Raw genomic sequence first — 26,606 nt, 5'->3', positions numbered from 1 at the left:
TCAGAAAAGGCTCCTTAGGGGAGCCTTTTATTATCTCCCTTAGGGGAGATAATATCTTCATGTAAAAGGACAAACAGAAATCAGCAAGGATGCATGAGGGAGGAATTCTAGACAAATGGAAAAAGTAGATAAAGATCATAAGCAAAAGAATTAGGCAACTAATTTATTATGGGGCCCCTTTTCTGCCAATAATGGTTTGTAATAGGGAGCTATGAAAAAGTTAAACAAGGGAATGACATGATTGTTTTAGCATTTTAGAGAAGAATCATTTTGGAGACACTATAGAAGATGTGTGTGGGTGGAATGGAGTGACAGGATGGAAGATCAGTTAAGAGACTACTGCAATTGTAATACTGATACAGAGAAGATAGATATTAAGGCATGAACACTGGGGACAAAGAAAAAGGGGGCATTTCCAACATATATTTGGTGCATTTGCAAGGGCAAGAACTAGTAAGGAGATTATAGAGAATAAAGGAGATGATTACGATGACTTATATGTTTATGGTTTGGGCCAATAGATGGTGTTGTCATTAACTATTATGAGAGAGAGAGGAGGAAAACTGGAGGAAGTTAAAAGTGGAGGGAAAAGAAAGATGACAAATTTAGTTTTGGATTCATTGATTTTGAGAGGCAAGAGGGTATTAATGTTCTAAAAGCAGTCAAAATATGGGCATTATTATTATTAATACTATCATTTTGGATTCCTGGTGAAAACCTTTGTTCTATAAATAAAAGCAACCCCAAAATATAATTAAAAGTAATTAAGAGTCAGGGCGCCTGGGTGGCTCAGTCAGTTAAGTGTCCGACTCTTGATCTTGGCTTGGGTCTTCATCTCAGGATCATGAGTTGAAGCCCCGTATTAGGCTCCATGCTGGGTGTGGAGTCTACTTTTTTAAAAAAAAGTAACTGAGAGTAGGAAATCTCACTTTAAACTCAAAAATAGGGATGCCTGGGTGGCTCAGTGGTTGAGCATCTGCCTTTGGCTCAGGCTGTGATCCCAGGGTCCAGGGATCAAGTCCCGCATCAGGCTCCCTGCAGTACCACAACAGTCTGCCTATGTCTCTGCTTCTCTCTCTGTGTCTCATGAATAAATACATAAATAAAAATGTAAACATTCAGGGGCACCTGGGTAGCTCAGTTGGTTAAGCACCTGCCTTTTGCTCAGGTCATGATCTCAGGGTCCTGGGATTGAGCCCCAAGTTGGGCTTCCTGCTCAGCGGGAAGTCTGCTTTTCCCTCTCCCTTTACCCCTCCTCCCAACTCATGCCTGCTCTCTCTCTCTCTCTCAAATAAATAAAGTCTTTAAAAAAAATTTAAACATTTGGGACACCTGGGTGGCTGAGCGGTTGGGCATCTGCCTTTGGCTCGGGATGTGATCCCGGAACAAGATCAAGTCCCACATCAGGCTCCTACATGGAGCCTGCTTTTCCTCCCTCTGCCTGTGTCTCTGCCTCTCTGTGTCTCTCATGAATAAATAAATAAAATCTTTAAAAAATTTAAACTTTCAAGCTAAGGAAGAAGATGGTGAACAGATGAGGGGTAGGGAAGGAGGGGCAGCACAGGGGACTATAGTGTCATGGTTGTGGTGATAGTTAAATGAATCTATGTACATGTGTTAAAATTCACCCAACTAAAAAAAAAATAATAGAACTGTATACCAAAGAAGTCAATTTTACTGTATGAATGGTTTTAAACAAAAAAATTAAGATTAAAAAACTCATTAGTTGTATTAGCTAAATTTCAAGTGTTCAATGGCCAATGTAGCTAAGTGGCTGCCATATGGTACTGGGTCTATATAGAACGTTTCCATCATTGCAGTACATTGCATTGGACCATACTGCTTCAGGCTCTAGTGTATTTTATGATAAAGTACCAAACTTTTTTAAAAGGGTGGGAATTTTTCTCTTTATGTTTAAATACACATTATATGGTATTTTTTAAGATTTTATTTATTTATTCATGAGAGAGAGAGAGGGAGAAAGAGAAAGAGAGGCAGAGACACAAGCAGGCTCCATGGAGGGAGCCCAATGTGGGACTCAATCCCGGGACTCCAGGATAATGCCCTGGGCCAAAGGCAGGCGCTAAACCGCTGAGCCACCCAGGAAACCCTATATCATATCTTTTTAAAAAGATCTGGTTTCGAATAATTTCCACCCCCTCAAAAAATGCTAATTTACCAACATGCCCAATGAGAAACTATTCTTAAAACTGACTATATAAGCAAACCCACTTTCTCACTACATGGTTTGCTGTAATTTCTACTGCATTAGCTTATATTCTAATTATAATAGGCATAAGGAGATAAGGAAACTAAGTATATAAAATACTTTATTAAAAAGTTATATTACCTTATGTTGTTTTCATGCTGTAGACTAAAAACATTTCCTCATTTAGTAACTTCTATTTGTGTGTTTTAAAGCTGGCCAACCACCCTTAGCACAAACAAAAATGTTCCCCTTTTGAGTAACGTCACTTAACTTTTCCTCTGAATGTTAGATATCTAAAGGTATCTAAGAGTTAGATATCAAAAAGTCATATAAGAGTTAGATATCAAAAAGACTTTTCAAGCCTAAAGTCTCAAAGGAAACAAAAACAAGCAGCACCTCTGTTTCTTTTAAGAGGAAATTCATATAGTGATTATCACAATACTGTTCTAGATACCAAATCCTTAGGCAGGAAGCTTAAAATAACATTTATTTATTCAACAAATATTTACTAGGTGCTTATTATGTGCCTGGCACTGTGCTAGCTGCTAGGATACAATGGTGAGCCCGGAAACTGCTGGTAGCAATATGATTCTGGGTCAGCTTAACCCTTTCACATTAACCCTACCAACAATTATCACCTCCACCTATTCACCACGTTATTCCAAAGTTTCATCAGCCTGTCTTGTTCTCTCAATCTTTCATTAAGAGCCAATGCTGTTAATCACACTAATAGGAATTTACCCCAAATATACAAATGTAGTGATCCAAAGGGGCACCTGCACCCCAATGTTTATAGCAGCAATGTCCACAATAGCCAAACTTTGGAAAGAACGGAGATGTCCATTAACAGATGAGTGGAAAAAAAAAACAGATGAGTGGATAAAGATGTGACATATATACACACATACAATGGAGTATTACTCAACCATCAGAAAGGATAAGATCTTACCACTTACATCAACATGGATGGAACTGAGTATTATGCTGAGAAATTAAATAAGTCAATCAGAGAAAGACAATTATATAGTTTCTCTCATATGAAGAATATAAGAAACAGTGCAGAGGATGATAGGGAAAGGAAGGGAAAAACGGAATGGAAAGAAATCAGACAGGGAGACAAACCATGAGACTCTTAACTATGGGAAAGAAATTGAAGGTTGCTGGAGGGGAGGTCACTGGGGAGATGGGGTAACTGGGTGATGGGCATTAAGGAGGGCATGTGATGTGATAAGCACTGGGTGTTATATGCAACTGATGAATACTGAACTCTATATCTGAAACTAATGATGTTCTATATGTTGGCTAACTGAATTTAAATAAAACAAAAAAAGAACCAATGCTGTTTTTTCTATTTTCATAAGAACTATTCTTCCATTAAATCAACAGTTCCTCTAAAAATAAACATGTAACAGGCTACAAATTATGAATGTGACTTGTAGGAAGGACAAAAAGAGGAAGACTATTCGCTGTATTTAGATGAAGGCAGAAGTGGAAGAGAAGAAAAGAAAAGAAATCAAAAATACTCTGTGGCCTCATAGCATTAACAGTGGAGTAAAGGGGTGCTAAATGCCCACAGGAATTGTAAAGATCCATTATTTTAATGAGTATGGTATTCTTTACTGAAATGTTTAAAACATGAAATTCAAGCACAGTATACTTTATCTGCATGTGATTTCTATATAATTTGCTCTCAAGTAGGATGAAAGCTAGAACTTTGGACAAGTTACCCTAACTTAAAGGACTTCATTTTCCTAAGAGACCAGTTTAAAGTTTACTTTCTTACATTTTCATAACAACTCAACATAAAAGTAATCAGAGGTTTTTCAGACCTTGAAAGGATTCGGTCATTTTATATAGACCAAAGTCATTAAAGTGAAATGATTCATCAGTTATCTTGAATTTCTAATATATTTGATTCACCAACCACAAATAGTTTTGACTCAACTAAAAACTATTTAAAATACATAGGAGACACTGGTCATGCATGGTGTCCTCCATCATGAGTCCCCGTAGTGTGGCCTGACATATCCATAGCCCTGAGGGGAAACTTCTTCTGCCCTGCCCCAAGCCTGGCTCCCCATGGGCTCCGCGATTGCCCACCACCTCCCCACCTCACAGAAGCAGGTTATACAGACTCCTCTCCTCTCATGACCATTTGCAACTCTTCACCAGGGGTCTTCAGCTGACAGTAATGAAACCTGAAGGCCCATGCAAGAAAGGGTAACATTTTTATTTTGAAAGTGAGGTTTCCACCATTTGCTTCGACGTGGATGAAACTGGAGGGTTTTATGCTGAGTGAAGTAAGTCAATCAGAGAAGGACAAACATTATATGGTTTCACTCATATGGGAAATATAAAAAATAGTGAAAAGGATTATAGGGGAAAGGAGAGAAAATGAGTGGGAAAAATTAGAGAGGGCGACAAAACATGAAAGACTCCTAACTCTGGGAAATGAACAAGGGGTAGTGGAAGGGGAGGTGGGCGGGGGGATGGGGTGACTGGGTGACAGGGAATGGGGGGGTACTTGGCGGGATGTGCATTGGGTGTTATACTATATGTGGCAAATCGAACTCCAATAAATAAATAAATGAATAAATAAAACATAGGAGACACTGGGTGTTCTGTATGTTGGCAAATTTAATTTAAATAAAATATTTAAAAATGAATGAATGAATAAATAAACATAAAATATATAGGAGGAACCTGATATAAATTACACATTTTATAATACAAATTCTATTATTATTTGTTGAAAACAATAATATTAATCAAGCGATACTCTACTTTGATGCTTCAATACAGAGTACTGAAAACTAAAAGTCATTAATATAAACTGTTCAGTACTAGCACAAAAATAGACACAAAGATCAATGGAACAGAATAGAAAACCCATAAATAAACCTATGCTTATATGGTCACTGAGTCTATGACAAAGGAGGCAAGAATATACAATGAGAAAGAGACAGTCTCTTCAATAAATGGTGCCAGGAAAACTGGACAACAGCATATAAAAGAATGAAACTGGATCACTTTCTAACACCATACAGAAAAATAAGCTCAAAATGGATTAAAGACCTAAATGTGTGACCTGAAATCATAAAAATCTTAGAAAAGAACACAGGCAGTAATTTCTCTGACATCAGCCATTGCAACATTTTTCTAGATATGTCTCATAAGGCAAGGGAAAGAAAAGCGAAAATCAACTATTGGGATTACACCAGAATGAGAAGCTTTTACATAGCAAAGGAAATAAACCAACAAAACAGAAAGGCAACCTACCAAACGGGAGAAGATCTTTGCAGATAATATATCCAATAAAGGGTTAGGATGCAAAATATATAAAGAACTTATCAAACTCAACACCAAAAAAAAAAAAATCCAAATGAAAAATGGGCAGAAGACATGAATAGACATTTTTCCAAAGAAGACATACAAATGGCCAATAGACACATGAAACGATGCTTCAAGATCAGTGATCATCAGAAAAATGCAAATCAAAACTACAGTGAGATATCACCTTACACCTGTCAGAATGGCTAAAATCAATAATACAAGAAACAACAGCTGTTGGCGAGGATGTGGAGAAAGGGGAAATCTCCTGTATTGTTGGTGGGAATCCAAACTGGTGCAGCCACTCAGAAAAATAGTACAGAGATTCCTCAAAAAGTTAAAAATAGAATTACCCTATGACCCAGCAATTGCACTAAGTATTTACCCAAACAATACAAAAATATTAATTCAAAGGGATTCATGTACCCTGATGCTTACAGCAGCATAATCTGTACTAACTAAATTACAGAAATAGCCAAAGTGTCCACTATCTGATGAATAGATAAAAAAAATATGGAACAATGGAATTATCACTCAGCCATAAAAAATGAAATCTTGCCATTTACAACAATATGGATGGAGCTAGAGAGTATTATGCTAAGTGAAATAAGTCAGTCAGAAAATGATAAAAACCATATGATTTTACTCATATGTGGAATTTCAGAAACAAAACAAATGAGCAAAGAGGAAAAAAAGAGACAGAGACAGAGAGAGGGCAGCCCCAGTGGCTCAATGCTTTAGCGCCGCCTTCAGCCCAGGGCCTGATCCTGAAGATCCGGGATCGAGTCCCATGTCGGGCTCCCTGCATGGAGCCTGCTTCTCCCTCTGCCTGTGTCTGTGTCTCTCATGAATAAATAAATAAAGTTTAAAAAAAAAAGAGACAGAGAGAGAGGCAAACCAGGAAACAGAGTCTTAACTATGAAAAATAAACATAATGGCTACCAGAGGGAGGTGGGTGGGAGGATAGTTTACATAGTTGATGATGATTAAGGAGTGGACTTGTTGGGATTAGCACCAAATGTTGTATGGAAGTGCTGAATCACTATATTGTACACCTGAAAGTAATAATACACCGTATGTTAACTAACCAGAATTTACATAAAAAGCAGGAAAAAAAGAATATTGGACAGTACAGATTTCCCATAGAACTCTTCCTTTACAATATCCCCTATTATTGCTTAATGTATTACATTAGGTGTGATACATTTGTTAAAATTGATTAAAGTTTCTATTTTATGAAAAAAATTCAAAAACCAAATTTTATAATTTTTTAAGTTGTAGCATTGTTTTTTCATACACTAATCTGTAAACTGAGTGCATTAGCAAAATTTTCATTGCTAATATATTATCATTTTGTTCAAAAATATAACTAATGCATAGTTATTCATTATGAAATATTTAAATATAAAACCATACAAGGAAATAATGAAACTCTCCATCCATACCATTCCTCCACTGCTAGTTTTTTATATTGAATTTGACCTTTTTTTGAAATTTGGGATAAAGTTCAACTAAATCAGAAACCTAACCCTCTTCGAATAATCGAATAATTGACTCTACATCTTCATGGATGGATGATTATCACCTAGGAATTATATTAAGCAAAATGCCGGTTTTACTCTAATACAGTGTTTGAAAAACACAATGTTCAAAGCTCTATCATTTGTCATAGCAAAAGTTAGCAAATGAAGAAAGTTCCAAATTGAAATAAAGATTCAGCTCTATATGCTGATATGGCACAATCTTTAAGATGTATTTGCTAAGTGAAAAAAGCAGGGCAGCCTCTGTGGCATAGCGGTTTGGCACCTGCCTTCAGCCCAAGGCGTGATCCTGGAGTCCTGGGATCAAGTCTCGCGTTGGGCTCCCTGCATGGAGTCTGCTTCTCCCTCTGCCTGTGTCTCTGCCTCTCTCTCTCTCTCTCTCTGTGTGTGTGTGTGTGTCTCATGAATAAATAAATGAAAATCTTTTAAAAAAGAAAAAGAAAAAAGCAGGGCACAGATAATACATATGGTATATGTGAAAAGTGAAAGAAAATGGAGTCATTTATGTCAAGGGGTTTTAGAATGGAGCCAGAAGGCCATTAAGGAGATGGGCCTTATACATATCCTCACCTGGTGGAACCATGAACTTCTAAACCGGGACAAACAACAAATATTCCAAGGACTCTCCACAAACATCAACAACTTACCATATTAACAGACTTTTGCTTAGTGATAGCCTTAGCAATCAATTATGTTTAGCTAAAATAAGTTTTCTGCCACCAATACCAATCAAAATTCTTTGTAAACAATGTGTACAAGCATTCCTCTTTGCCTTTAAAAACCACTGACTTGGGCAGCCCTGGTGGCTTGGCGGTTTAGCACAGCCTTCAGTCCAGGGTCTGATCCTGGAGACCCCAGATCGAGTCCCATGTCGGGCTCCCTGCATGGAGCCTGCTTCTCCTTCTGCCTGTGTCTCTGCCTCTCTCTCTCTCTCTCTCTCTCTCTCTCTGTGTGTGTGTCTCTAATAAATAAATAAAATCTTTTAAAAAAACTAAAAATAAAAATAAAAAATAAAAAAATAAAAACTACTGACTTTTGTTCCCTAGAGGAACACAATTTGTGTTGCTATCTAAATCTGTGCTTCATGAATTGTAATCCTGAGACCCCAAATAAATGCTTTTATTTTAGTTCTTCCTCTTTTCTCAGTGGACATATGCTTTCATTTATATAAAAGGATATATGTAGATAGATATAGATAGATACACATATATACATATAAACCATTTTACATTCATAATCTATTTCCGGAAGGATACATACATTAGCAAACTAATAACTGGTTTCCATTGGGAGGGGGATTTTACTCTGTGTTACTTTTTCAATTAAAAAAAAAACTGTTGGCAAATCGAACTCCAATAAAAAATATACAAAAATTTAAAAATAATAAAAAAATTAAAAACCTGTTATATCAACTATACTTAAATTTTTAAAAACCAGTTAATTTTAAAGGGGGGCAAGGAATGTATTGGTCCACAGGATGAATTTGGTAACTGCTAGCATCTAGGTGGCCATTTTTTAAAGGATAATCTAAATTAGGTGTATGGACTGCAGCCTTTACCTCAGTAAAGGGAAAAAGCACTCAAAATGTTACCAGTATCAATTTCAAGGACAAAAGTAATTTGGTAATAAGGCATTAATCTTTGGAGTCATCCAGTACTTATATCTAATTAAATTTGTTTTTACATTTCCACTTTCAAAAATGCCAAATGATTCCAGAGAAAGACCTTCATATCATCTGCCCATTTTTACCCTGAACAGACCACTAGAGTGATTAAGTTAAACTTTGGGTTAATCTCTTTAAAGTCTCCAGTCTTCACACTGACAAGACAAACAAGAGTATTATACTCATTTATAAACTTCACAAGATAAGACCATTTCCCAAAATGTATTTAAATGCTGATGCTGCAAAGAGAAATAATCACATTACTTCTACTTATTACAAAATTAGAGACATCTTGACTATTCAGTTCTCCTTGAATTCTGTTAAAGCTCTAATCTGTTCCACTGTAGCATTTTTTCAATAAAACAACCCCACTCAATTTAAGATCACAATTACATTACCTCATATCGGGGTTTTATTCCAAACACAAGAGCTCCTTGATTTAGTTGAAAAAATGTCCTCTTTAAATCTGTTTTCTTTCTTTTTAAAAAGATTTTATTTATTTATTTTAGAGAGAACATAAGTGCATGTTCCCGTGCCCACCAGCCAGGAAAGGAGCAGAGGGGGAGGAAGGGGGGTAGAGGAGAAAAAATTTCAAGCAGACTCCCCACCGAGTGGGAGCCTGAGACAGGGCTCTATCTCATGACCCTGAGATCATGACCTGAGCCAAAATCAAGAGTTGGACGCTTAACCAACTGAGCCACCCAGGTGCCCCATCAAATCTGTCTTCTAAAGTGACTGCACATTAGTCTTAATGGTAATCTCAGCTATAACTATGATCCAGAAATTTTCAACCTTGAGTTCTTAAAAAGTAACCAATAGGGGCACCTGGGGGGGGCTCAGTGGTTAAGTGATCCTGGGGTCCTGGGATTGAGTCCCTGTGGGTAGCCTCCATGCTCAGCAGGGAATCTGCTTCTCCCTCTGCCTCTCTCTGCCACTCTGTGTTTCTCATGAATAAAAAATAAATAAAATATTTTAAAAAGTGACCAATATTTATGTATTAACATGTTGAGTTGCATTCTGACTATAAATTATGTTTGCACATGAAAATTTTCTATGTAATGCCTAGAAAGAAGTGAATCCACCTTTTTAAAAAAACTTTTATTTTTTAAAAGATTTTACTTATTTCTTCATGAGAGATACAGAGAGAGGCAGTGACATAGGAGCCTGATGGGGGACTTGATCCCAGGACCCCAGGATCAGAACCTGAGCCAAAGGCAGACACTTAACCACTGAGCCACCCAGGTGCCCCATAAATCCACCGTTTATGGCCTCTGAAATGCAAACATTTTAAGGGCTTTCCTTAAGAAAAATAACACAAAACTATAAATAACAAAATTCAGTACAAAAGTAAATATTTCAAATGAGTAACAAAATCACAAGTTACAAAGTTTAGAAAGCTGCTAAATACCATAAAATCCTGATATACCTATTTTCTTTTCCTATATTTTCATGTATATTCTCCTATTTCATTTCTTTTTTTAAAAAATTATTTATTTGAGAAAGAGAAAAAGAGAGAGCATGAGCTGGGGGAGAGGCAGATGCAGAGGGAGAAGCAGATTCCCTGCTGAGCATGGAGCCCAATGCAAGGCTGCATCCCAGGACCCTGGAATCATGACCTAAGCCAAAGGCTGGCACTTAACCAACTTAGCCACCCAGGCACCCCTCTCCTGCTTCATTTAACAATAACTTTTTAAAGGCATTTTCAAAAAGAGAAAAGAAAGATAATTTAGCTATCCCTGTATGTCAAAATATTTTTTATTAATGATAGCTTAGTAAAGTTCCTTTCAATATCACAACTAGGTATTAATAAATTTTTAGAGCTGTTGTCAAGTTTGGGAAAACTATCAAGTTTCTTTCATATGTGTACTAGAAAAGTTCAGAGAATTTCAGAGAAGTTTACTTGTGTACTGATTAGTATTAAATACTCTTTGAATTGATAACAATCATTTACCATTTTTACACTGGACCCTACATTTTTAAAAGATTTATTTATTTATTTATTTATTTATTTATTTATTTATTTATTTTTTATGAGAGAGAGAGAGAAAGAGAAAGAGAGAGGCAGAGACATAGGCAGAGGGAGAAGCAGGCTCCATGCAGGAAGCCTGATGTGGGATTCGATCCCAGGACTCCAGGATCACACCTTGGGCCAAAGGCAGACGCTAAACCGCTAAGCCACCCAGGTGTCCCGGCCCTACATTTCTGTGTCATGATACTGAGTGAGTTGGTAATATGGGTGGTAGGAGCATTATTGGAAGACATTCCTACATTAGAATTCCTAGCAAAAATTTCACGATACACAGAAGTGACTACCACATTTGGCCAAATATTCTACTAATCCCAAACCAAACATCCCCATCTCAACCTTTCCTTAGTCAGATCCCCAAAATACCCATGGCAAATCTAATATCACTCAACACAAAGGGAAAGTCTAACAGAGGACAAGTTTAAGTGGAAATAGACAATGGACTTAAATGCTTGTGCTTAAAATATTTTACTTTTGCAAAAACACATAACCATGTGAACAAACTGCTAAGACTCCCTCCAGAGTCTCAGAAGGGGTCAATACAAGTGAAAGGCTATGAAACTTAAACTTCACAATAAATCTGTCTCTTGGCCTAGAATACTAGGCATTTAGTAAAATATTTTTAAAGGAAAGAAAAAAGAAGAAAGGTTACTAATAATATATACTATATCATCTGGGCTTTTGACTGAAGGAGGAGAGGCAGAGCTAGGAAAAAAAGGTTTGTGTCTTTTTATTTTCAGCAAATTATGAATGTGCCCTGGAAAGTATAGCTTATCTATCACTGGACTCCATATAAATCACTGTTGATAACACAAAGTGCTTTCATATTATATTACTGCTACTTTTCCAAGTTAATCCAATTCAATTGTATTTTTCTGACCTTAAACAGACTTTATTAAGTACAGGGGAATTCTAGGAAGATGCAGGAAAAATAGCAGTCTTAAATATGAATGGGGTGCAACAGACTTTTTTGGAAAATCTATATAGGAATGTACTTGCAAATGTCAAGCAGAATCCCTTCCTTTAGGGATCCCTGGGTGGCGCAGCGGTTTGGCGCCTGCCTTTGGCCCAGGGCACGATCCCGGAGACCCGGGATCGAATCCCACATCGGGTTCCCAGTGCATGGAGCCTGCTTCTCCTTCTGCCTGTGTCTCTGCCTCTCTCTCTCTGTGACTATCATAAATAAATAAAAATTAAAAAAAAAGAATCCCTTCCTTTAGTTATACATGAATATGTGGGAAAAACATATTAATCTAAAATAGTTGGCCATGCAAAGAGTTGGAGATTCTAGAAAATACACTAGCTGTTAGTGGACAATAAGCACCTAAGTCATCTGAAAAAAAATTATGTGAACTAGTTTTTGGATGGTTAAAATAGCTTTACTGCAGTTAGCACAGACAATTAGTTAGATTCAGCTTCTATTTTGGCCCTCCAAGATCAGCTACCTTGGATCAAGTAGAGGAGGTTTAACTGCTTTCATTTGAAGATAAATCAAATGTAGGTGTCATACTTATTACTCAATGAAATTAAACAACTAATTTTTAAAGATATGGGACTGAAGGGTGCAGAGCTACTTTTATCATCATTTTTTCTAATCAACAAACTGGAAAATATCCATCTAATTGTTGGATAGTTACGATCAGTGAAAAAATTACAAAATGTAATTGGGTAAAATCAATGTAGATGGGTAAAACTTAATGTTTTAGATTAATTAAAAGGCAAAGCTCTCATAAGTATCTAGCTGATCTGGGGATACATCAGATATTCTAGTCCAAATTTAATGACTCATGTACTTAAAAATATAATGATCTTCTGATTATTAGAAGAATCCATTGATCTCTGAATTTAAATGTTGTGCTAAATCTGATTGTGCTAGGGCAGCTCAGGTGGCTCAGCAGTTTAGCGCCGCCTTCAGCCCACGGCCTGATCCTGGAGACCCAGGATTGATCCCATGTCAGACTCCCTGCATGGAGCCTGCTTCCCCTCTGCCTGTGTCTCTGCCTCTCTCTCTCTCTCTCTTTCTCTCTGTGTGTGTCTCTCATGAATGAATGAATAAAATCTTTTTAAAAATCTGTGCTAAATGCAGCTGGACAAAATTCCTTTTAAAATATTAATATATACTCTGGGTAGTGTGTCTAAAAATGTACCTTTTGTATGTAGATCTGAACTACTCATAGGAAAACCACTTTAAGATTGATGCAATTGATCAAATTTCAAGGTTGCATTAATTTCCACCATCACTGTAACAAATATTGTATAAAAGCAAAATTATAGAAAACCTCCAGTAAATAGAACCACCACCAATACAAAGTTGTTTAATGATGTGAAAAACTCAAATAACACATTGAAATAATCAGTACATTACACAAATGAGGAAACAACTCAGTTAAAATGACATATCTGGGGATTGACTCATTAAGCTGCGATTGTGAAATAAGTTCAAGAGGCAGTAATTCATAGTATAATATTTAAGATAAAGCAGCCATATGTTACTGTCATGATAGTAGAAATTCCTAAACTTCTGGCAAGAAAGCAATATTGTTTCATTCCTTTGGACTCTTAGATACAAACTGGAGAGAAACGGGAGAACAGGAAAGGAACCAAACTGAATGAAGCATGAAAGAGTGCTGATATTAGCTACACTCCAAACAGTGCTGAGAATCCTGAAGAGTAACAAGGAAAGAGGCAGGGGTGGGCAGCAAAAAGGTTTGGAAATGGTATTGAGATATACTAGGAAATTCCATGCACTAGTCAGGGACTTCTACCTTAACAAAGTACAACAGGCAGAAAGGCCTATATTAACTCTTAGAAGCATCAGCAAAATACATTACCAAACACAAATGATGAAAATAAACAGCAAGGATTCTCCTGGGGGTAGGTAGAGGGAGGTTCCTTGTACTAGGCTCTCCACTTTTGTGTATGTTTGAAATTTCTCATTAAAAGTTAAGTACTCAAAAAAAATAAAATAAAAAATAAAAAAATAAAAGTTAAGTACTCACACACAAAAAAATAAAGTTAAGTACTCAGGGTGTCTGGATGGCTCAGTTGGTCAAGCATCTGACTCTTGATTTCAGTTAAGGTCATGATTTCAGAGTTGTGAGATTAAGCCCTACATGTGGATCTCTGCTCAGTGGGGAGTATGCCGCCCTCCTCACTCACCCCCACCCTTCCCCTACTTATATACACTCTCTCCCTAAAATAAATAAATATACCTTTAAATAAATAAGTAAAAGTTAAGAACTCAGTTGATGGACATTTGGGTTGCTTCCACAATTTGGCTATTATAGATATTGCTACTATGAACACTGGGGTGCATGTATTCCCCTAAATTAGTATTTTTGTATTTTTTGAGTAAATAGAGATAGTAGTGTAACTGACTAATGAATGGATAAAGATGTGATATATATATACATATTTTATATATATATATATCTCACGTGTGTGTGTGTGTGTGTGTGTGTATACATAGACACACTATGGAATATTACTCGTCACCAAAAAGAATGAAATCTGGCCATTTGCAATGACATGGATGGAGCTAGAATGTATTATGCTAAGTGAAATAACTCAGAGAAAGACAAATACCATATGATTTCACTCATGTGGAATTTAAGAAACAAAACAAATGAGCAAAAGGACAAAAAAAAAAAGAGAAGTAGAGGCAAACCAAGGAACAAACTCTTAACTACAGAGAACAAACAGATGGTTACTAGAAGGGAGGTGGGTGGGGAATGGGTTAATACTAGATGGAGATTAAGGGATATGTTAGTTGTGATGAGCACCAAGTATTGTATGGAAGTGTTGTATATTGTACAACTGAAATTAATATTACATTGTATATTAACTAACTGGAATTTAAATAAAAACTTTTTTAGGGATACTTGGGGAGCTCAGTGGTTGAGTGTCTGCCTTAGGCTCAGGTCATGATAATCCTGGGGTCCTGGGATCGAGTCCTACATCAGGCTCCCCAAAGGGAGCCTGAGTCTCCTACTGCCTATGTCTCTGCCTCTCTCTCTGTCTCTCATGAATAAATCATAAAATCTTTATTTTTTTAAAGATTTATTTATTTATTTATTTATGATAGACAGAGAGAGAGAGAGAGGCAGAGACACAGGCAGAGGGAGAAGCAGGCTCCATGCCCGGAGCCTGATGTGGGACTCGATCCCGGGACTCCAGGATCGTGCCCTGGGCCAAAGGCAGGTGCCAAACCACTGAGCCACCCAGGAATCCCCCATAAATCATAAAATCTTTAAAAAAAAAACTTTTTTTAAAAAAAGTATGTACTCTGTGACCAAGTAGGCTTTACCATGTGAATGCATGGCTGGTATAACATTTGAAAATGAATCAATGTAATTCACCATATTAATACCCTAAAGAAGAAAAATAATATGGTCATCTCTACATGAAAAAAAGGAACTTGAAAAATTTCACCATCAGGGATCCCTGGGTGGCTCAGCGGTTTGGCGCCTGCCTTTGGCCCAGGACGTGATCCTGGAGTCCCGGGATCGAGTCCCACGTCAGGCTCCGGGCATTGAGCCTGCTTCTCCCTCCTCCTATGTCTCTGCCTCTCTCTCTCTATGTCTATCATAAATAAATAAATAAATCTTTAAAAAAAAAGAAAAATTTCACCATCCATCCATTCATAATTAAAAACAAAAGCTCTTGGGACACCTGGGTGGCTCAGCAGTTGAGCATCTGCCTTCTGCTAAGGTCGTGATCCCTAGATCCGGGATCGAGTCCCACATCAGGCTCCTGCGAAGAGCCTACTTCTCCCTCTGCCTGTGTCTCTGCCTCTCTCTCTTTCTCTGTGTCTCTAATGAATAAATAAATAAATCTTTATAAACAAACAAACAAAAACAAAAAGTTCTCAGAAAACTAGGAATGAAAGAAACTTCCTTAACCTGATATACGGCATCTGCAAAAAACCCTACAACTAACGTAATACTTAACGATGAATGACTGAATGCTTCTCCCCACCCCTGCCATGATCAGGAAAAAGACAAAGATGTTCATTCTTATCACTTTTTTTTTAAAGAAAGGCAGACTGCCAAATGCAGCACCCCGTTTGGATGTGTAAGGAGTCTTGGAAGCTTGACTATCCTACATTCTTCTATAAATGGACCTTGAGAGCTTGTTTGGAAGTTCAAGCTGGGGAGCACAGCTACTTGTATATCCTTGACCAAAGAACTGTCTTCCTTTATCAGGGAAGGTCATACTCTTCAACCAAGCATGCAGCTTTGGGAAGGATGCACATGGAGTAGTGAGGCAGGAAGGTGATACCCGCCTAGCCAGCCAGATCAGCTGAATCAACCTTTGCAGTCAATGGGGTGACAGATGTTGCAGCCCGATCACCCTCACATTCCATTCTTACCACTTCTATTCAAAATTGTAATGGAGGGATCCCTGGGTGGTGCAGCAGTTTGGCGCCTGCCTTTGGCCCAGGGCGTGATCCTGGAGACCCGGGATCGAATCCCACATCGGGCTCCCGGTGCATGGAGCCTGCTTCTCCCTCTGCCTGTGTCTCTGCCGCCCCCCCCCCTCTCTGTGACTATCATAAATAAATAAAAATTAAAAAAAAAAAACTCAAATGTTCCTTCACCTTAAAAAAAAAAAAAAAAATTGTAATGGAGGGCAGCCCGGTGGCTCGTCGGTTTAGTGCAGCCTTCGGCCCAGGGCGTGATCCTGGAGACCTGGGATAGAGTCCCATGTCAGGCTCCCTGTATGGAGCCGGCTTCTCCCTCTGCCTGTGTCTCTGCCTTTCTCTCTATGTGTTTCTCATGAATAAATAAATAAATAAAATCTTAACAAAATTGTAATGGAGATTCTATCCAGTTCAATAAAGCAAGAAAAAGAAGTCATACAGACTAGAAGAAAATAAAATTCTTTATGCCCTGATGACATAATTACTTATGTAGAAAAATCCCAAGGAATCTACAAAAAAGCTAATTATTATGACAATTTAGCAAAGTTCAGAATACAAAGTCACCATACAAAAATGAATTGCAGGGAACCCTGGGTGGCGCAGCAGTTTAGCGCCTGCGTTTGGCCCAGGGCGGGATCCTAGAGACCCGGGATCGAATCCCACGTCAGGCTCCCGGTGCATGGAGCCTGCTTCTCCCTCTGCCTATGTCTCTGCCTCTCTCTCTCTCTCTGACTATCATAAATAAATAAAAATTTTAAAAAATGAATTGCATTTCTATATGCTTATAATGAACAAATGAAACTAAAATTTAAGAAACAGTACCATTTAAATATCATTAAAAAACATGAATTACTTAAATATATACCTAAAAAATATATTCAAGATCTATATGCTGAAAACTATAGATCTCTGATAAAAGAAACCAAGGAATACCTAAATAAATGGAGATATATATCATATGTAGATTAGAAAATTCAATATTGTTAAGATATTAATCCCAGGGCAGCTGGGTGGCTCAGTTGGTTAAGCATCTGCCTTTGTCTCAGGTCATGATCCCAGGGTCCTGGGATGAAACCCCACATCAGTCTCCCTGCTCAGCAGGGAGTCTCTTTCTCCCTCTCCCTCTACTCCTCTTCCTTGTTTGTGCTGGCTATCTCTCAATTAAATAAATAAATAAAATCTTTATAAAATTTTTTTAAAAGATGTTAATACTATCCAAACAGATCTACCGAATCAACACAATCCCAATCAAAATCCTAGCAGATATTTTTATAGAAATGTATAAGCTGATTCAAAAACTTATATGGAAATGAAAAGGAACTTGCATAGTCAAAACAATTTTCAAAAGAAAAAAAAAGTTGAGGAAACACAATATCTGATTGTAAGATTTATTATAAAGCTACAATAACCAAAACTTTGTGGTATTTATTGGCAAAAGGAGAGAAACACAGATCAATGGAACAGAACTGAGCATACAAAAATATACCCATAAATATGTGGTCAACTGATATTCAAAAAAGGTACAAAGGCAATTCAATGCATAAAGGATAGATTTTTCAACAAATGGTGTGTGTTGGAAAAACTGGACATTTGTATTAAAAAATTAACCTCAACCCATATATCAAATGTGTACACATTAATTCAAAATGAGGGGCACCCGGGTGGCTCAGTCAGTTAAGCATCTGACTCCTGATTTCAGCGCAGGTCATGATCTCAGGGTGGTGAGGTCAAGCCCCACATCAGGCTCCACAGTGAGCATGGAGGCTGCTTAAAATTCTCTCTTCCTCTGCCTCTGAACCCCCTTGTGTGCACTCATTTTCTCTCTCAAACAAAAACGAATCATAGACCTAAAATGATAGAATTTTAGATAACATAGAAGAAAATCTTTGTGACCTTGGGTGAGACTAAGATTTCTTACACACGACACCAGAAACCTGACTCATAAAGGAAAAAAGTAGATAAATTAGAATTCATCAAAAGTAAAAACATCTGCTCTGGGAAAGATACTTTTAAGAGAATGAAGACAGGGGGAGCTAAGATGGTGGTTTAGTAGGAGGACCCTAGGCTCATCTCATTCCTCAAACACTAGATATCTATCAAATTATTCTGAATACCCAAGAAATTAACCCAAGGACTGAAAAAACAAATTCCACAAGTAGAGGGAGAGAAGAGACCACATCAAGGAAAGCGGGAAGTGTGGAGATGTGGTTTGGGGGAGAAATGGATTGCAGGTGCCACAGAGGTGCGGGAGCCCTGGTCAATGGAGAAAGGCAAAAGAGAGAGGAACACACAGGGAAATGCACAAGGAGAACACTTCCCCAAAGCCATTGGCTGGGAAAATGAGAGGGGCTTATTTTCATTAATTCTTAGAACCAGCAGGGCTTAAAAGACTGGAGTTTTAAAGGTCACTGGTTTGGCTGGGATAGAGCTCTGAGGGCATTGTGCTGCTCCTGGAGAAATGGCAAGCAAACAACCCAGGGGCAGACACCATGATCTGAGGAACACCTGGGGCACACATGGGGGGAGATTATCCACTCTTCTTGGAGCACATCTGTGAGAGGTAGTATTCATAGAGACATCTCTCCAAAAACAAAGGAGCTGGTGGGTCACTTTTCCATCCCCTGCCCCTCAGCATAAACACACAGCCACCCAAGCAGGGCTGTTTGGTCCCAACGCTGGCTGCCTAACCTGCTCGATCCCAGTCCCATGCCCCTGTGCTCTGGCACAACTGCCCCTCTCAGTCAAACCTCCTTCAGTCCCAGCACAGCAAAACCCTCTCCCAGAAGAACACTGCAGGCCCCTGCCCCCATCATATCCCTAAAGCCTGGAGTTTTAAAAGTTAGCAAGCATGGCTGACATAGTAGAGCCCAGAGGCTACTGTGCTGTTCCTGGAGAGAAGGCAGGCAAACAATCCATAGGCAGATAGCATGAAAACAGTGACTGAAAATGCCTAGGGCAACACAAGGGGGAGATTATTGGCTCTTCCCGGAGTGATTCCTTAGAGTAATAACCACAGAGACCCCTCTCCAGGGGAAAAAGGACCTGTCTGGCACGATTTCCCTACCCAACCCCAATAGCATAAACACACAGCCACCTGCAGCAAATAGCACAGTGCTGACCCTGGCTGCCTAACCTGCTTACACCAGGTCTCATACTGCTGTGCTCTGCCAGTACTGCCTTTCTCAGTCAAGTCTGCCTCAGTCCCAGCACAGCAAGCCCCTTCCCCAGAAGACCAGTGGAAGCCCCTGCCCACTGCATGTCTCCTGACCAGACAGTTCTGCAAGGCTTCTATGCTAGTGTAAGTAGTATCAAGTCTCATTTAACAGCAGACCAGAAACTAATTAAAACTCTCCACACTCTGACCAAGGACCAAACACTGCCCACTGCAGGCAAGGAGACCCTCTCCAGACAATTGGCCTGAAGGACAGAGCAGCCAAAACACAGCAGCAGAGTGTACACAGCACACACCAGAGACATTTCCTAAAGTGCCAGGCCCTGACAGTAAATGATCTCTTCCTCATAAAGCCATTATCTCAAGAGCACAAAACATAAAAGGTTTTCTAACACAAAAAAAGAAGACAGAGACTTAGACAAAATGCCAAGATAGAGGAATTCATCCTAAATGAAACAGCAAGATAAGGTCATGGCCAGAAATCTAAGCAAAACAGATATAAGTAATATGTCTGGTGGAGAATTTAAAGCAACAATCAGGGATCCCTGGGTGGCGCAGCGGTTTAGCGCCTGCCTTTGGCCCAGGGCGCGATCCTGGAGACCCAGGATCGAATCCCACGTCGGGCTCCCGGTGCATGGAGCCTGCTTCTCCCTCTGCCTGTGTCTCTGCCTCTCTCTCTCTCTGTGACTATCATAAGTAAATAAATAAAAAAAAAATAAAGAAAAAAAAAAAAAGCAACAATCATAAGGATACTTGCTGGGCTTGAGGAAAAAATGGAAGAATTCAGAAAGGTCCTTGCTACCAGATAAGAGTTAAAAAAGAATCACTCAGAAATGAAAAATGTAGGGTGCCTGGGTGGCAGCGTTGGCTGAGTGTCCAACTCTTGGTTTCAGCTCAGGTCATGATCCTAGGGTCCTGGGATCAAGCCCCATATTGGGCTCCCTGCTCAGCAGGGAGCCTGCTTCTCCCTCTCCCTCTCCCTGACACTCCCCCATTTTGTGCATGTGTGCATGTGTGCTCTCTCTCTCTCTGTCAAATAAATAAAATCTTAAAAAAGAAGAATTAATAAAATTGATAAACCTCTATCTGGACTTATCAAAAATAAAAGAGGACTCAAATAAACAAAATCACAAATAGGAGAGGAGAAATAACAACCAACACCACAGAAATACAATTAAAAGAGAGTATTACGAAAAACTAGATGCCAACAAATTGGACAACCTGGAAGAAATGGATAAATTCCTAGAAAAAATATAAACTACCAAAACTGAAACAGGAAGAAATAGAAAATTTAGTAGACTGGTAATCAGCAAAGAAATTTGAATCAGTTATCAAAAATCTCACAAAAATACAAAAGTCCAGGGCTAGATGGTTTTATGGGGAATTCTACCAAATGTTTAAAGAAGAGTTAATACCTTCTTCTCAAACTATTCCAGAAAAAATAGAAACGAAAGGAAAACTTCCCAATTCCTTTTATGAGGACCACAATACTTTGATACCAAACCCAGATAATGACACTACAATTGGGATCCCTGGGTGGCGCAGCGGTTTGGCGCCTGCCTTTGGCCCAGGGCGCGATCCTGGAGACCCAGGATCGAATCCCACGTCGGGCTCCCAGTGCATGGAGCCTGCTTCTCCCTCTGCCTGCGTCTCTGCCTTCTCTCTCTCTCTCTCTCTCTCTCTGTGACTATCATAAATAAATAAAAAAAAATTTAAAAAAAATGACACTACAATTAAAGAGAACTATAGGTCAAAATCTCTGATGAACACAGATGTAAAAGTCCTCAACAATATATTAGTAAATCAAATCCAAGAATATATTTTAAAAAATCATTTACCACAATCAAGTGGAATTTATTCCTGGGATGCAATGTGGTTCAATATTTGTAAATCAATCAATGTGATACATCACATCAACAGAAGAAAAGATAAGAACCATATGATCCTTTCAATAGATGCAGAAAAAGCATTTAACAAAGTACAACATCCATTTATGATAAGACCTCTCAACAAGTAGGGTTAAAAGGAACATACCTCAACATAATAAAGGTCATTTATGAAATACCCACAGGTAATACAATTCTCAATAGGGAAAAAACTGAGAGCGTTTTCTCTATGGTCAGGAACAAGACAGGGATGTCCACTCTTACCACTATTTAGCATAGTACTAGAAGTCCTAGCCTCAGCAATCAGACAACACAAACAAATAAAAGGTATCCAAATTGGCAAGGAAGAAGTAAAACCTTCACTATTTACAGATGACATGATACACCATATAGAAAACCTGAAAGACTAGACCAAAAAAAAATGCCATAATTGATACATGAATTCAGTGAAGTTGCAGGATACAAAATCAACATACAGAAATCTTTGCATTTATATACACCAATAATGAAGCAGCTGAAAGATAAATCAAGGAATCAATCCCATTTGCAATTGCACCAAAAACCATGAAATACCTAGGAATAAGCCTAACCAAAGAGGTAAAAGATCTGTACTCTGAAAACTATAGAACACTTAGGAAAAAAATTGAACAGGACACAAAAAAATGGAAAAATATTCCATGCTCTTGGATTGGAAGAACAAGTACTGTTAAAATGTCTATATGACTCAAGCAATCGAAACATTAAATGCAATGACTATATCAAAATACCACCAGCATTTTTCAGAGCTGGAATCAACAATCCTAAAATGTGTATGGAACCAAGAAAGACCCCAAATAGCCAAAGCAATCTTGAAAAAGAAAAGCTAAGCTGGAGGCATCACAATTCCAGATCTCTAGTTATATTACAAAGCTGTAGTGATCAAAACAGTATGGATCTGGCACAAAAATAAACACATAGATAAGTAGAATAGAATAGAAAACCCAAAAATGAAAAATATATATATAAGTAAATAAATTAAAAAATAAATTAAAAAAAAAGAAAACCCAAAAATGAACCCACAATTATATGGTCACTTAATCTTTGACAAAGCAAGAAAGAATATCCAACAGGAAAAAGTCTCTTTGACAAATGATGTTGGGAAAGCTGGACAGCAACATGTAAAAGAATGAAACTGGACCACTTTCTTACACCATATATAAAAATAAATTCAAAATGGATTAAAGACCTAAATGTGAGACAGGACCATTAAAATCCTAGAGAAGAACACAGGTATAACCTCTTTGACACCAGTCATAGCAACTTCTTACTAGATACGTCTCCTGATGCAAGGGGAAAAAAGGCAAAAATGAACTAATGGGACTTCATCAAGATAAAAAGCTTCTGAAAAGCAAAGGAAACTTTCCATCAACAAAATTAAAAGGCAATCTCTGGAATAGGAAAAGATATTTGCAAGGGACATAACTGCCAAAGGGTTAGTATCCAAAATATATAAAAAAGTTAAAAACTCAACACACACACAAAAGAAATCCAGTTAAGAAATAGGCAGAAGATATAAACAGACATTTTTCCAAAGGCTTACAGATGGCTAATAGATACATGGAAAGATGCTCAACATCAGTAATCATCAGGGAAATATAAATCACAATTACAATGAGCTATCACCTCACACCTGTCAGAATGGCTATAATGAACAACACAGGAAACGTGTGAGCAAGGATGCAAAGAAAGGGAAACCCTCTTATACTGTTGGTGGGAATGTAAGCTGGTGCAGCCACTATGGAAAAGAGTACAGAGATTCCTCAAAAATGTAAAAACAGAACTACCCTGAGGCACCAGGGTGGCTCAGGTCATGATCCTGGGGTTCTGAGACTGAGCCTCACATTGGGCTCCCTGCTTAGCGGGGAGCTTGCTTCTCCCTCCCCATCCACTTGTGGAATCTCTAAAATAAATAAATAAAATCTTTCAAAAAATAGAACTACCCTACAATCCAGCAATTGCACTATTAGGTATTTACCCAAAGAATACAAAAATACTATTTCGAAGGGATACATGCTCCCCGATGTTTACGGCAGGATTATCAACAATAGCCAAATTTTGGAAAGAGCCCAAATGTCCATCCATTGATGAATGGATAAAGCAGATATAGTATACATATATATACAATGGAATATTACTAAGCCAAAAAAGAATGAAATCTTGCCATTTGTGATAACACAGAGCTAGAAAGTATTATGCTAAACAAAATAAGTCAAAGATAAATATCATGATTTCACTCACATGCGGAATTTAAGAAACAGACAAATATGAGGAAAAAGAGAGGAAAACCAAGAAACAGATTCTTAATTATAGAGAACAAATTGATGGTTACCAGAGGGGGATGGGGTAAATATGTGACAGGGATTAAGGAGAGCACTTGTGATGAGTACCAGGTGTTTGTTGTATGTAAATGTTGAATCACTAAATTGTACCCCTGAAACTAATATTATACTGTATGTTAACTAAATGGAATTTAAATAAAAACTTAATTTAAAAAAAAACAGAAGGAGGGGTGCTTGGATGGTTCAGTCAGTTAAGCGCCAACTCCTGGTTTTTGGCTCAGCTCATGGTCTCATGTACCATGGGATCAAGCCCAGTGCTGGGCTCCATGCTCAGCAGGAAGTCTACTTGAAGATTCTGTGCCTCTGCCCCTCCCTACTGCTCATGTGCACACTGTCTCTCTAAAATAAGTAAATAAATCTGTTTTAAAAATAGAATGAAAAGACAAGCCATAGACTGAAAAGATATTTGCAAAAAAATCACATATCTAAAAGAAGATTTATTTGGAATAAATAAAGAACAATCAAAATTGAATAAGGAAACAAAAGAAAAACAGCAAAAAATTTTGAGAAAAGTTTTTACAGCCATTTGACCAAAGAAGGCATACAAATGCCTAACAAACACACGAAATGCTCAACAGCATTAGCCATTAAGGAAATGACAGTTAGTGTGATACCACTACACACCGACTAAAATGTCTATAACTAAAAAGACTGATAATACAAAGTGTTGGAGAGAATCTGAAAAAGCAGAACTCACAAACATTGCTGGTGAAGATAAAATAGTACAGCCACTGTGGTTAATCATTTGCCAGTACCTCAACAAATGAAACACACACTTACCATACAATGGAATAAATCCAATCCTAGGAATTTTCCCAAGAGAAAACATATGTCCAAACAAAGACTTGTGTGAACACTCAGAGCATTGTTTTATATAATCACAAAAAAGTTGCAACAATCCGTATGTCTTTCAATGAATGAATGGGCAAACAAATTTTGGCACATCCACAAAATGGAATACCACTCAGCAAGAAAAAGAAAAGAACCAGTGATACAAAAAATAATATAAGTAGATCTCAAATGCAAGATGTTACATGAAGGAGGCTAGATTCAAAAGGCCATATGATTCCATTTATATGACAGTTTTTAAAAAGTAAAATTTGGGGCATCTGGGTGGCTCAGTTGGTTAAGCATCTGCCATCAGCCTAGGTCAAGATCCCAGGGTCCTGGGATCAAAAGAGCCCTGCATCGAGCTCCCTGCTCAGCAGGAGCCTGCTTCTCCCTCTCCTCTCCATTTGTGTTCTCTGTCACTATCTCTGTCTGTCTGTCTCTCTCTCTAATAAATAAATAAAATCTTTTTTAAAAAGTAAAATTTATAGAGACAAAAAAACAAATCAGTGGTTATGAGGGGCTGAAAGTAAGGAGGAGGAATAACTTCAAAGTAGGGTTACCAGATTTAGCAAATAAAAATACAAGATACCCATGGACACGTAACTCTTGATCTTGGGGTCATGAGTTCAAGCCCCATGTTGAACATAGAACTTACTTTTAAAAAATTAGAATAAAATAAAACATATAAATAAAATTTTTTATTAAAAAACACAAGACACCAAGTTAAATTTAAGTTTCAAATAACAAATAATTTTTAGTGTAGGTATATCTCATGCAATATAATCATCCTAAATTGTGGTTCCAGGGCCAGCACCACTAGAATTAATTGACTATTTGTTAGAAATGCAAACTCTCAGGCCCCATCGGACCTACTAAAACAGAAACTCTGAGAGTAGGACCCAGCACTGCATGTTTTACCAAGTCTTCTAGGTGATTCTCACAACTAACCAGGTTATGGTTTGAGGACCACTACTCACTGTATCTGTCACTGGCAATAAAGAACCATAAGAAGTGATTATGAAGAGAAGGTGGCACATGAACCTATTTAATAAATCAATTCATCATCATAAAATACTAACTAAACAGCCAAAATGTGTATAGTAGGTTCTCTGAGAAGGGACCACAGCAGTGAATCCCAACTGAGGGCAACTCTGCCCACAGAGGATATTTGGCAATGCCTAGAGACACTTCTGGTTGTCATAAGTGCAAGCAGGAAAAGGCTATTGGCATCCAGCGGGTAAGGCCAGGGGTGCTGCTAAACATTCTACAACGCACAGAGCAGCCCTCAGACAATAAAGAATTATCCAACCCAAGATGTCAACAGTGCTGAGATTGAGAAAGCTGGATGATAAAGATTAATCAAAACATTTTTTACCCCAAAAGCTTTAATTTCAAAGACATTTTTATGAACATGGAAATAGAAAGTTTAAAAAAGTAATGACAAAACATAATTTGAGGTTTCTCATACTAAAAATACTAGAATTAAAAAAATAAATAAAAATAAAAATAAAAATACTAGAATTATTCTGAGAAGAATTTATAGAGACTAGCAATACATAGCTAATACATCAATTGGTGGTAAGAGGCACCTTCATGATTAACTTTTTCAGAATTTATGTGATAAAATAATTCAGAGACAACCAGTTTGAGAACATATGCAAATTAAAATGCATCTGTAGACACTGTATGACCAGAAAACACTGGCCCAGGAATCACAGAACTTGAGTTCTAGTTTTGCTTTCGTAATAGGTAACTGTAATTTAGCACAGGTCACCTCATTAATCTCAGCTTCCATTTGCTAATCTGTAAAATGAAGAGGTTACGCTCTGGTTTCTCTTCAGATCGCATGAAGAGGTTAGATTATTGAATTCATTATGTAAGAGCCTTTGTAGCTTTAACATATGTCTATGTCAAAAAAATGAACATGGGAAACATTCCAAATTTTTTTTTTAAGATATGAGGGGGGATGGCATCATTATATTCCTTGTAGGGTAGTTTTATATTGACTTTTGGACTTTGGTTCTTGTGTTTATAAGGTGTAAAACAAAGCCATTTAGCTTATCTATTTATAATGGTTACAATTCAGGTTCATTATAGACAAATTAGAATATATAGTATTAAGATGGTTTGACGAGGTCAATTTTATTT

General features: G+C 37.8%; 1 protein-coding gene across 13 annotated transcripts in view; it reads right to left on the bottom strand.

Annotated features, from left to right (window-relative positions):
- Window positions 1-26,606, bottom strand: part of ATP7A (ATPase copper transporting alpha) — a 154,045-nt gene that overhangs the window by 80,993 nt on the left and 46,446 nt on the right. The window lies entirely within an intron of this gene.

This window comes from Canis lupus, chromosome X (assembly GCF_003254725.2).
Source record: "Canis lupus dingo isolate Sandy chromosome X, ASM325472v2, whole genome shotgun sequence".
NCBI lineage: Eukaryota > Metazoa > Chordata > Mammalia > Carnivora > Canidae > Canis > Canis lupus.
The sequence above is the reverse complement of the archived record's forward strand: the minus strand, read 5'-3'. Positions and strand labels throughout refer to the sequence as shown.